Source organism: Eucalyptus grandis, chromosome 3 (genome assembly GCF_016545825.1).
Source record: "Eucalyptus grandis isolate ANBG69807.140 chromosome 3, ASM1654582v1, whole genome shotgun sequence".
Lineage (NCBI taxonomy): Eukaryota > Viridiplantae > Streptophyta > Magnoliopsida > Myrtales > Myrtaceae > Eucalyptus > Eucalyptus grandis.
Window position 1 is genome coordinate 53,655,447 of NC_052614.1, and position 11,017 is coordinate 53,666,463.

Genomic DNA, 11,017 nt, shown 5'->3' on the forward strand with positions numbered 1-11,017 from the left:
AAAATTAGGCGATATTAAGCAGTCCCCAACCCGTGTTTTAAATATGATCACCTTTTTTGCCTCGCTGCTTCTAGCAATCATAGACATTTGATTTCAATTGGAATAGGAGGATAGGACCACCACCTTTAGTAAAGTGCGCATAATTGCGTCTGAAAATCCTCAGAATCCCATTAATTGCTTATGAAATATCTCCAAAACCTACCAAGCGAAATGACAGAATGATCTCTTCATATCTCATACATCAACCAATAGAATCAAAAAAATTCCCATGGATGCATTTCATTGCACCAAAGAAATAATAATGTATTATGCTTACGAATAGCATAAAGTTAAGATGAGGCTTATCTGGGTTTTCTATGGGCAGAGTTTTGGGCTCCATCTGGGATTTTAATTACATAAAAATCAATTCTCTAAAAATTAATTCTATCTTTGTCGTGTTCTATATGTGGAGCACTCCAAGCTTGATGAGCATGAAGTGCCCAGATCATATATTTATATGGTGTGAAGCGACCAAGAGTCCTGCGAGAGACACGATGCAATTAAAGCTATCGCACCTTCCCTTTCAAGATTAGCTTTATTTAGGAGTGATTATTTATATATTATTTCGTGCTAATGTCCGGTTAACTTGTAATGGGCACGAGCAGTGCAATCCTCTTCGAATCTTGGTAATCATAATCATCAACATGGAACCAGAAACCGACCATATCTCGAGAGTGGAAAAGCATGATGTGTTATGGTCAACGTTGTCCAACTTTAAGGATCTTTCAGTGGATTTGTATAATCACACTGTTTCCCCATAGACTTGATCACGAATCTACCCATGATTCAAGGGAGAATGGGGGCTAATTAGACCATCTGTAATTCTAACCTGGGGGCAATTTCTAATTAAGTGATCGATGTCTTGAACAATTCCTTTGAACTCGAAATTGGTATAAAAAGGTTCCTTCGTCTAAAAAGAACTAATGGAAAACCAACACAAGACTTTATGAAGCAGTTGATATGGGGTTTTATTTTAGCATGTCATGTTATGCTATGCTAGGGGATGGATAATTATATTGATCTAATTGAAAATATTTTTAAAACTGAAAATTGAATGTGGAGATATTTTTTTTTCTTCCCCAAATGAAATGGCTTGCGGTGATTCTTTTGTAGCTCATACTTTTTGTAATAGGTGACTCTTCGATTTTGTTTGGCCAAACCTAGAGGTAGATAAGTAAACCCATCCTTTTTTTCTTTGGCCACAGTGCTCATGCCATGGATGGGTGACCCTTCAAACTTTGACTGTAGAAAAGGGAAAAGAAAATTTCTTTCATATTTTTATTTTTTCTCTAATTTTTTGAAATCTTCATCATATGAGTAATCGTAGAACTTAAAATGGCCATAAATTGGATGGGGAGAGAGAGGGAGAAACGAGGAAAGGACTTATCTCACCCATCTTACCCATTTTCAAATCAAATGCCAAAGACAATTCCGTGCAAGATTGGTTTGATTTTTGCATTATTTTGACAAAAAGTTACTGAAGAAAAACCTTTTGAAATGTGGATGGATCGATTTGCGAATCTACAAGAATTGTGAAGAATCTTTTGTTAATTTTAGATAAAGAAGTACATAACTAGAAATTTGAAGGTACAATAGCTGGAGACAATCATGTCCAGCAATGTAAATACAAGAAAGATAAATTACAGAAAAATGAGGATAAATTTATAGATATTGACTTTTGTGATTGATTGTGCCTATTTTACAAAGGTACAATGTGGTTAGCTATAACCCATAATCGACAATTACAAACGATTATTAAATTTAAAAAAAAATCCTATTTCTGTTTTTAGAACAAATAACTTCCTAATCTTATTTGCGATTACAAAAAGTCACAACAATACTTATCCACGACAAGTTACAAAATTTCTAAGATAGCGGCACTATACATAACAACTCGGTAGTTACGTTTTTTGCATAGATTGCTTGCTATAGTGAGTTGTTATTTGAAAATTCTTTTTATTGATGACTTCTACTATTCACCAAACTTTATTATCAACTAAGTTTGTTATTTGTTGATCATAACTAAAAGTTGGTTATTTTTTATGTCAACATATGCCCCATTTAAAAAGAATCGAATATCGATTGATCATTCGATTTTTTAAATTAGATAATCAAGGGTCATTGTATACCCCTTGTTATCGGCAAATTTGAATTCTCTGTACCAAATTGCCTCTTGAATTTTTTTCTTGACAACAGTACACTTATTTGTGTTATGGCCCCATGAATTGTACCATTTGTAATATTGTTTGTTTAATATTCTTTTCTTGGGATAACATGGCCTTTTACTAATTTTATATGGCCATTTTTAAGAGTAAATCTAAGTTTTGTCCAATTTATTATTAATGTCGAACGATTGACCTGGATTGTCTTTAACCCTAACCATTCTTTTTTTCTTTTTTTCTTGCAAGCTTTAAGGGTTGACGAACATAATGCTCGTTGAGCATCATATTTGCCACAATTATTTCAATATTTTCATTCAGGTTGATTCATACTCTAACTCATAATTTCCATTGAAACCATGTTTTGTGCAAAGTTTTCAAGTAGCCCTTTATCTTTATATTTAAGAAACTGCTCATATACTTAGCTACTCTCATTACCAATCAAAATAAAATTGGAAAGTCTTGGCCTTGTATAATTGAATTTCAATCAATCAAAAGCCGAATTCATGAAATCTTTTCCTAAGAGTGAAGCAACACGTTTATCCCTAGCTTTCTTAAATTGAGCAAAAAATTGATTGACCCACCTATTATTGTATTGATAAAGTCTGACCAAATCAACAATTGACACTTTGGGTATCATTTTATAAAATTGAGAATAGAATTGTCTTTCCATCTCTAGTTAATTACACGATGTGGTAAATTAGTACACTAGGTAAAAGCAGTTTTTGACAAAGACATAGGAAATAATCAAAATTTTGAAAACTCATTTGTTTATACTTTCCTACACTAGGCTATAAATCAAATAATGTATTCGATGGTCGATTGTTCATCTTCGTCAGTAATTGGGCATTTTGAAACTCTTGAATAGGCCGATTATCAATCCATTTGGAATATGGTTTCCTACAAGTATGATAGTACCCTTGTTTAACCCCGATTGTTGTCAAACTTCAACAATATGTGCCAAATTCAATTGTGGATTTGGTTGACCATCTTGCCCCCTAAATGAGTGATGTTGGTCTTGCCGAATATTCATATAAGGGGTACTAATGGAGCCACTAGCCTCACATTTTCAACATTTGACAATTAGTCGGCATATTAATCAATATGATCTCCCTCTACCTAATTGTCTAACTTTTTTCGGTCAGACTTTTTAATACTACATAGTACCAAAGAGAGGTGCTATCCTAAATTTATTTCACGTGGCGGTGGCTCCAGGCAGTTGACGGTGGCCGCACAAGAAAGAGAAATAAAAGAAAAATTAAAAAGAAAATTAGCTTATTTCTAGAAATTATTCCTGGGAACAAGAAGCAACTTTTTTTTGCTTATCGTTTCTGCTCCAAATCTAAACCTGGGCTAACTTTCTATTCCCGGGAATAAAAAACTAACTTGGCGTTACCAAACATATTTCTGTTTTTTTTTGTTCCGGGAAACAAAAGAACAGAAACCATGAGAAACAGAAACGTTCTCATGCGCTACCTCAAGGTACCTTTCATCTCTTGCGTACCGGGTTTTTATGAGTATCATATTCATATATTTTCCTTCACCTAACGGTTTAAGATTTTAAGTTGGATTTCCTAATATTAACATCGCATAAGTTCTCATTCAAAAGTAAAATAGTCTCCCTCAACTGTAAACCATTATTCTTTCTAGCTCTTCCAACTTCTTGTCTTTGATAAGTTAAATTTGTTCTATATTTTCCAAAAATTTAAATCTATTTTCTTCAATAGGCCGATTTTTTGAAAACTTATCTTTGGTTGGTTTAAGGATATAACTTATTCTTCTAATTTTTTGCCATGCTTGTGTAAAGATAAAAGACACCGACACAGATACAAAGATAGAATAGTAGATAAATATTTCTTATAAAAACCATGTTCTTATGAGATTGTTTGTGATAATCAAGATGAACCTTCAATTGTAAGACCAATTCTAAAAGTAGTTATCTCTCGCGTAGTTGAGAATAGCAAAAATAGAAGATTTATAACCAGTTAAGTAGCTAGGTCTTTTGACCGGGGTCCGGAATCGTAGCAAACATGGAGATCTACGAAGCCCTAAATTGCATCAAGCAGTGAGAAACCTAAGATATGGCAAAAGACAAAAAGGCGGATGAAATTGTCTTCTCAAAGATTGGTCAACAACCAAATCAGCAAATACCGGTTTTGACTTGCGTTCGATCGAGAATCCTCTCGTTCACCGCATGCGGATCACAAGTAAAATGAAACTCTCTTCACCAACCTTAGATCAAGGAGGTTCAGTTGCCTGCTCTAGCTAGAATCGAGGTTGTTTTATTCTTTTTTTGAATGTAAGCTTAGGTTTTAACTAATTCTCAGTCAAACTTTTGACTGCCAATCCAGTCTTCATCCCATAAATGGAGGAGATTCTAGGTCCAAATATCTTGTCAAGGGTAGCTAACTGTTCGACAACGTGCTGCAAATCCTCTATTAACTTCAAAGAGTCTCCCGCTCATTATTACGTGACAAACATTACCACGTCAATCTTTTCTCCCCGCAGGAAAATGGTTGTTCAATGATAAGGGTAAGTTGACTTTTTCTAGGGTAAAATTGGACCAACAGCATTGATCTGATATATGATGTGAAATGAACGTTAGGAAAGAAGAATTAGGCTTTTATGCATGTGAAGTGTGAAATCCCTCTTTTAGGTGGGGAAAGTTTTCAAATTCCGTATCTAATTTAGGGAGAAATCCAAAATGAATGTGAAATTTATAGTGTTTCTTCTCTTAACGATATCACAAAACTGCTAAAACTAATATCTTGCATCGAGATTTTATTGAATGAGGGTCGATAATTGGACTAGACTTATTTGTCAGCCGAAAAAAGAGGCTCTATTCATTCCTTTCTGATTATAAATCACGGCATCACTCATCTATCAGAGGATCTCAAAAGCAGAAATTAAGTTATATATTCCGATAAAATCCTGTAAAATTAAAAAAAAAGAAACAAAAACAAAAACAAAAACAAAAATCTTAGATGAAAAAGTGGTTTCTAAGATTTAAGCACTGACCTTCGTAACAAAAGTTAAATTGTCAAAAGGTGGGGACCAGAAATGAAAACTGACTTCGTTGCTTTTATGTGCATGAATTTTTCTGTACCACGTGTACCAAAGCTTTGAATGGAGAGCCTGAGGCATGGGGCACGACACTTCCCTTCCTGCTCACATACGGAAGATTAGCTAGGGTTACTAAGCATGCGTGAGCTTGGTGGGGTTTTGTTCCGACCACATGGAGAGTTGATGAGAATTTATCAGACGAATCATTGAGCTTCACGATAGGGACACTACGCGAGAGAGAGAGAGAGAGAGAGAGAGAGATCAACATCAAAGGGCGTTCTCTCTCCTCTGCGAATTGGTTCCATGGCCCATAAGATCCCAAATGGCCCTAAATGGGGCCCCAAATTATGGGCCTTAATCACAATCAGCAGCATTTGATCATTTCATTCGAAAATCTCCCATGCCCGGAACAGACTAAGTTATGTGATCACTGATCATCAAGCGAGGTGGCTCGATGTAGAAGATGCCATTAACCGTGTCACGAAGGTTGCACCGGAAGCCTAGTATAGTAGGCTCGTGAACCGACATCGATGAGATTGCAATGATATATGTCTTTAAATCTTCTCGAGTTTGTTCTGACGTGGCGAGTCGAGTGATTCTCGCTTGAGCCTAATATTTTATACCATTTTAAAGTACCTTTTCGCATGCCGAGGGTAAGCTAATTAACTTTCCGAGTTATTTACTTAAAAGTTAAGACAAGGGACACCTTTAATTAAAGTGGCCCAGCTAGTCTAATGAGCTTTTTTATTTCAAAGTCAAAATTCTACACGGTAGGAAGTTAATGAAAATAAAAAAAGGGCAAAAAGTCATCTGTGGCTTAAAATCTATATTTTCACCGGCCGAAAACGAGAGATAAAATATAGTAGAAAATTTAATATCTCGCCGCAAGCTTAAATGAATAAACACTTATGATTGATGTGCAAAAGATAAATCTCAAATACCACTAGCCATTAAAAAAGAGATATATTAAACGCATTTACACCTCTGCCATCTGTCATCTTCACTTTATTTGTCGAAGAAAGTTTAGGATCTTAATATGTGAGGTGACTAGAACAAAATATCACAAATAGTTTTGATTGGATTTGTTTCGAAATGCAAATCTCGCTTTTTGTCAAAATTCCAAAACGAGAAATAATGAACCAATATTTGCAACTTCACTTGTCAAATTTGTATATTATTCAAATGTCATTAAGGGTCTGTTTGGTAACTTTCCGGAAAACAACTATTTTTGTTTTTTTGTTCTTCGGAAGAAAAAAAAAGAAAAATTTATTTTTTGTTCATCGGAATATATTTAGAACAAAATCAAGAGGTAGAAAAAGTAACTTCTTATTTCCGGGAACAATTTCGAGAATCAATTCCTATTTTTTTTTTCTTTTTCTTTTCTTCTTCTTCTTCTCTTCCCCTTTTTTCTTCTTCCTTTTGGCCGGCGACCTCGCCGAAGCGTCACCAACCCCTAGTGATGCCGAGCCACGGCGAGGCTTGGCCTCGCCGGGCCACCTCCAGTCAAGCATCGCTCGGCGGTGGGTAGGCGAGCCTTTGGCGAGCTCTCCAAACCTCACTTGGCCGGTCACTGGCCATCGCTGTGGCCAACAATTGGCTACAAAGAAGAAGGAGGAAGAAGAGAAAAAGGAAAAGAGAAAAATATAATAAAATTATTAAAAAATTAAAAAGAAACAAAAGAATTTAAGAATCCCACCAAACGTATTTCTATCTCAAGAATAGAAATTTTGGATAGTTACTAAGCGCGTTCTTTTGCTCAATAATTATTTCCGAGAATAGAATCAGAAAAAAAAAACATTTTTGATAAAAAAATTGTTTAAAGGAACATAATCGACACCAAACGCGCCCTAAATATTCCACGTTAATCCGTTTTGTTAGGTAGAAAATAATTGATTTGAAAAATATTTTCCTAAAATTGATTGCTTGAAATAATTAGCTAATTTTTTTTTATTATTACCAACAACAATTTATATTTGAACATTTTAGTTGTCAATAAAAATATTTTTCTTTTATTCATTTTTAGAAGTGATAGAAGTGATTATTTTTAGTAAAACATTCTCCAAATCATTAATTTATCATAAAACAAACGCACGCTATATAAGAATAAAATAATGTTAGGAAAAAAGATCTAAAATGTTAAAACAATACTTAAAAAGTCCCATCAAATAGATTTTAACAGAACGGAGGTATTTACTTCACTTAGCTATAAGAAGTAACAATCATGACAGACCGATATGCATTACGGGTATTTTCAGATACTTACCTAGAAAATTACCTTCATTAGTCAACCTGATCACACTCTTTTTCCTCGCACCAACAGTTTGTTGGTGTTGACCCTCGGCTATGTTGTATACGGGGAAAAAGTGTCAAAAGTCCTAAATTTATTGCATTTATGACAATTTAGTATTTTTGGCTAATTTTGGCCAAATATTGCTAATGTGGATGTTGACCGACTTATGTGGCATAACTGATATCAATTAACAGTGACGTTGACAACTTTTACTGACATTTAAATATTTTTCGATTATTATTATTTTTCTTTTTCTTTTTTTTCTCTCTTTTTTCTTCCTCTTGCTCCATCCAATCGTTGGACCTCAACAACTAGCCAAAGGCAAAGGCCAACGAGGGAACTCGCCAAATCCGGCAAGTTTGTGGCTTGTCATGGCTAGGCAAGGCTCAAACTTACTAGATTTAAAGAGGTTGGGCCTTGCCTATAGGCAACCTCACTAACCATTAGCGAGGCTTGCTCCTGCTAGCGACGATGAGGTCATGCCTTGCCCAACCCCTAGCAAGGCTCGAGCCCTGGCCAACAGTTGCGAGTTTAAAGGTTGGGAGCTCATGGTTTCTGGTGAGGACTCGAGCCTCACCATAGTTGGGCAAGGCTTGACCCTTGCTAGCCCAATGCGAGGTTCACCTAGCCTTTGGCGAGGCTAACCAAAGGTCAACGAGTGTAGGCTAACTGGCATCAATGTTAGTAATATCCAGTTAAAATTAGTTGGAAGGACTGAATTAACACTAAATCAAGCGATTTATGTTTAAATTGGCACTAGTGTAATAGGTTTAAGATTTTTCTGACACTTTTTCCTTGTATATGGTCCTACTTTTTGTCCCGCGATGAAATGTGAGCCGACTATGGATTTGCATAAAGTGTTATAGGTCTTCATGCACAATTTATATCAAAACTCTAGGGAAGGGGGCGCAAAAAAAAGAATTAGGTAAAATTAGGTTTGATGGGTCTTCTCATGGCCTTCTTTGTTAGTTAATTAACAAACATGTCAAAATTGATTATGGACCCATTCATCAACCCATATTGATGGGTTGAGTTGTTATATGAGCTAGTTGTATTTAGTAAATGAGTCATAAATTAGTTTAGAATGATAAAACTAAAATAATATGAGTATTAAATAGGTTCACAACTTATTTAGACATAATGCATCTCTGTGATTCTCTCACCTTTACTCAATCTTATGTTTGCTTGCTCCACACTCTCATCTCAATCTAGGTGTGAGTTTTTCTAAATTAAGTTAAAGTAGACTATGGGTTGGGTTGTTGCATTGCATGAATATATGTCAAAACAGATTAAATGGGTCAATTTGGATGGGATCATTTTCGACACAAGCTAAACCTACTCCATTCATTTGACGGGTTTAGTGATTAACAAACTTTGGAAAGCAATACTTTTTTTAGTGATAATTGTTAATACTCCCAAACTTGAGCAAGTCCTCAAAAGGTTTCATCTAGGTTATCGTCAGAACCTCAAAATCACCTAGATGTAAAACTATAAGAGGGTTTTTGTCGAATATAGGGCAAGAAGAACATACAATACCAAATGAATGTGCAGGACTTGCAAGCACTAACATGTAAGAACATATCCATGGAGTTTGCTGTCCTTATAAATCAAATGGAGCCTCTGCGGTGGTGAGTTTACATGGTGAAACCAACAACCAATGATCTACTGAATACCCTTAGTTTCAACATTAAATGAGTTAAATTTATAAATGTTCTAAAAATATAGATCAGATCAGATATAAATTGAATTGTTATATTGCATACAAATAAGTTAGAATTGGTTAAATAGATCAATTCAAATTGGATCATTTTCGACACGATCTAAACCCGACTTATCCGGTAATCAACAAGCCTTGGAAAGCAATTTCTTCTTCTTTTTTTCTTTTCTTAACCGATAATCGTTAACGCTCTCCCCGAGTGGTCCTTATCTTGAGGCGCATCTTCATCCACAAGCTCATAGAGGGGGGGAGGGTAGCTGTACTCGCAGGTAACGTACACATGGTGCACGTGGCCACCAGCAAATCAGGACCATCCATTTAATTTCCATGATGGGGTGGTGGGTATTTCCATTTAATAATAGTAGTGGTCCAACAGGAAAATTGATTAGCTTAGACGGTCTAGATCGATATGTGGGTGGGGGAGGAGGGACCAACTCGCGTTACGTGTGCATCACAGGGTTCTCTTTTATGATTGGCTGGCGCGGGTCAACGTCAGGCGATCGAGCGGTGGGGAAGCTTCTCTGCTCATCTAGACCGTCCAGAATTGATGGGTTTAGGCGGGCTATTAATGGCGGGGAAGAGAGAGCGAAAGTTATTCGCTGGAATGTCTGTCTTTGGGGTTTGATGGTGACCATCAGTAGGTGAAGGAAAATGAAAAGGATGGCGCCCAACAAAACCAAAATTGCTTAGATGATCAAGATTTATTTTATTTAAAATATGCATATCACGGTACAATCCGGACGGACATACTGTTCATCCGATTAGATTTCCTCGTCATTTGTGATTTTTTAATATGCGCTTTGCTTTGACAATTTTTTATTGATAAAAAGATCAAATGAATTATATATATATATTTACTTCAGAGTCTTAATTTCTATTTGGGCTGAGGGAAGTGGACACGAGGGCTACGTTGAAACATGCTACGTCAGTTTAGAGTTTATATGCTTTTATAAAGATGTATATTATGTATGTTTAGTTGTCATTTTCTCCACTAATAAGAAATTAAACTTGCGTTAAATTACATGACATAAATTAAGATGTTTATCAAATCCACGGGTAGATCGGATAACGAAAAATTTAGTGAGATGAGTCCATGACTTTATATTAGGGTGAGGTCTAAACAGAATACCTTTTAAGAATTTTCAAATGAGCATTAGGAGATTATAATTTTCTAATTACTGAAATGTACTTTAGATGCTAATTAGTGCTTAATTTGATGGATGACGGCAATTTTCAGTCATCTTACGATACCAAAAAATAACGTAATTATTGTAGAATTATTTGAAAAAGAATGTAGATTATGGATTTTTCTATTTTGTGAAAAATAAATAATTTGAAAAATATATTCCTCAAATTAATTGCATTTATCCCTTAAAAAAATAAATGAATAAAAATATTTCCATTGTACACAAAAATATTCAAATATAAATTATTGCTAATACTAAAAGCATTTTCCATTGACTAACTATTTTTAGTGGTATAAGAGTTCATATTTTAAAAAATATTTTTTAAATCGTTTATTTTTCACTGAACAAATAGAGTATATACTAAATATATTTTTCTACGATGATTATTTTGTTTTCACTACTTCAACATTTTTTTGGTTGAACTACTCTGACTTTTTTTTTAATTATTATTGTCCTAGTCCCATCCTATACTTATTTTACAAGTGAAAGTGTGTGTTATGTATTGTGTGTAGGTTGCAAAATCTTACTCTCTCACTCACGCGTCCCTATCTCAGTCCCCTGA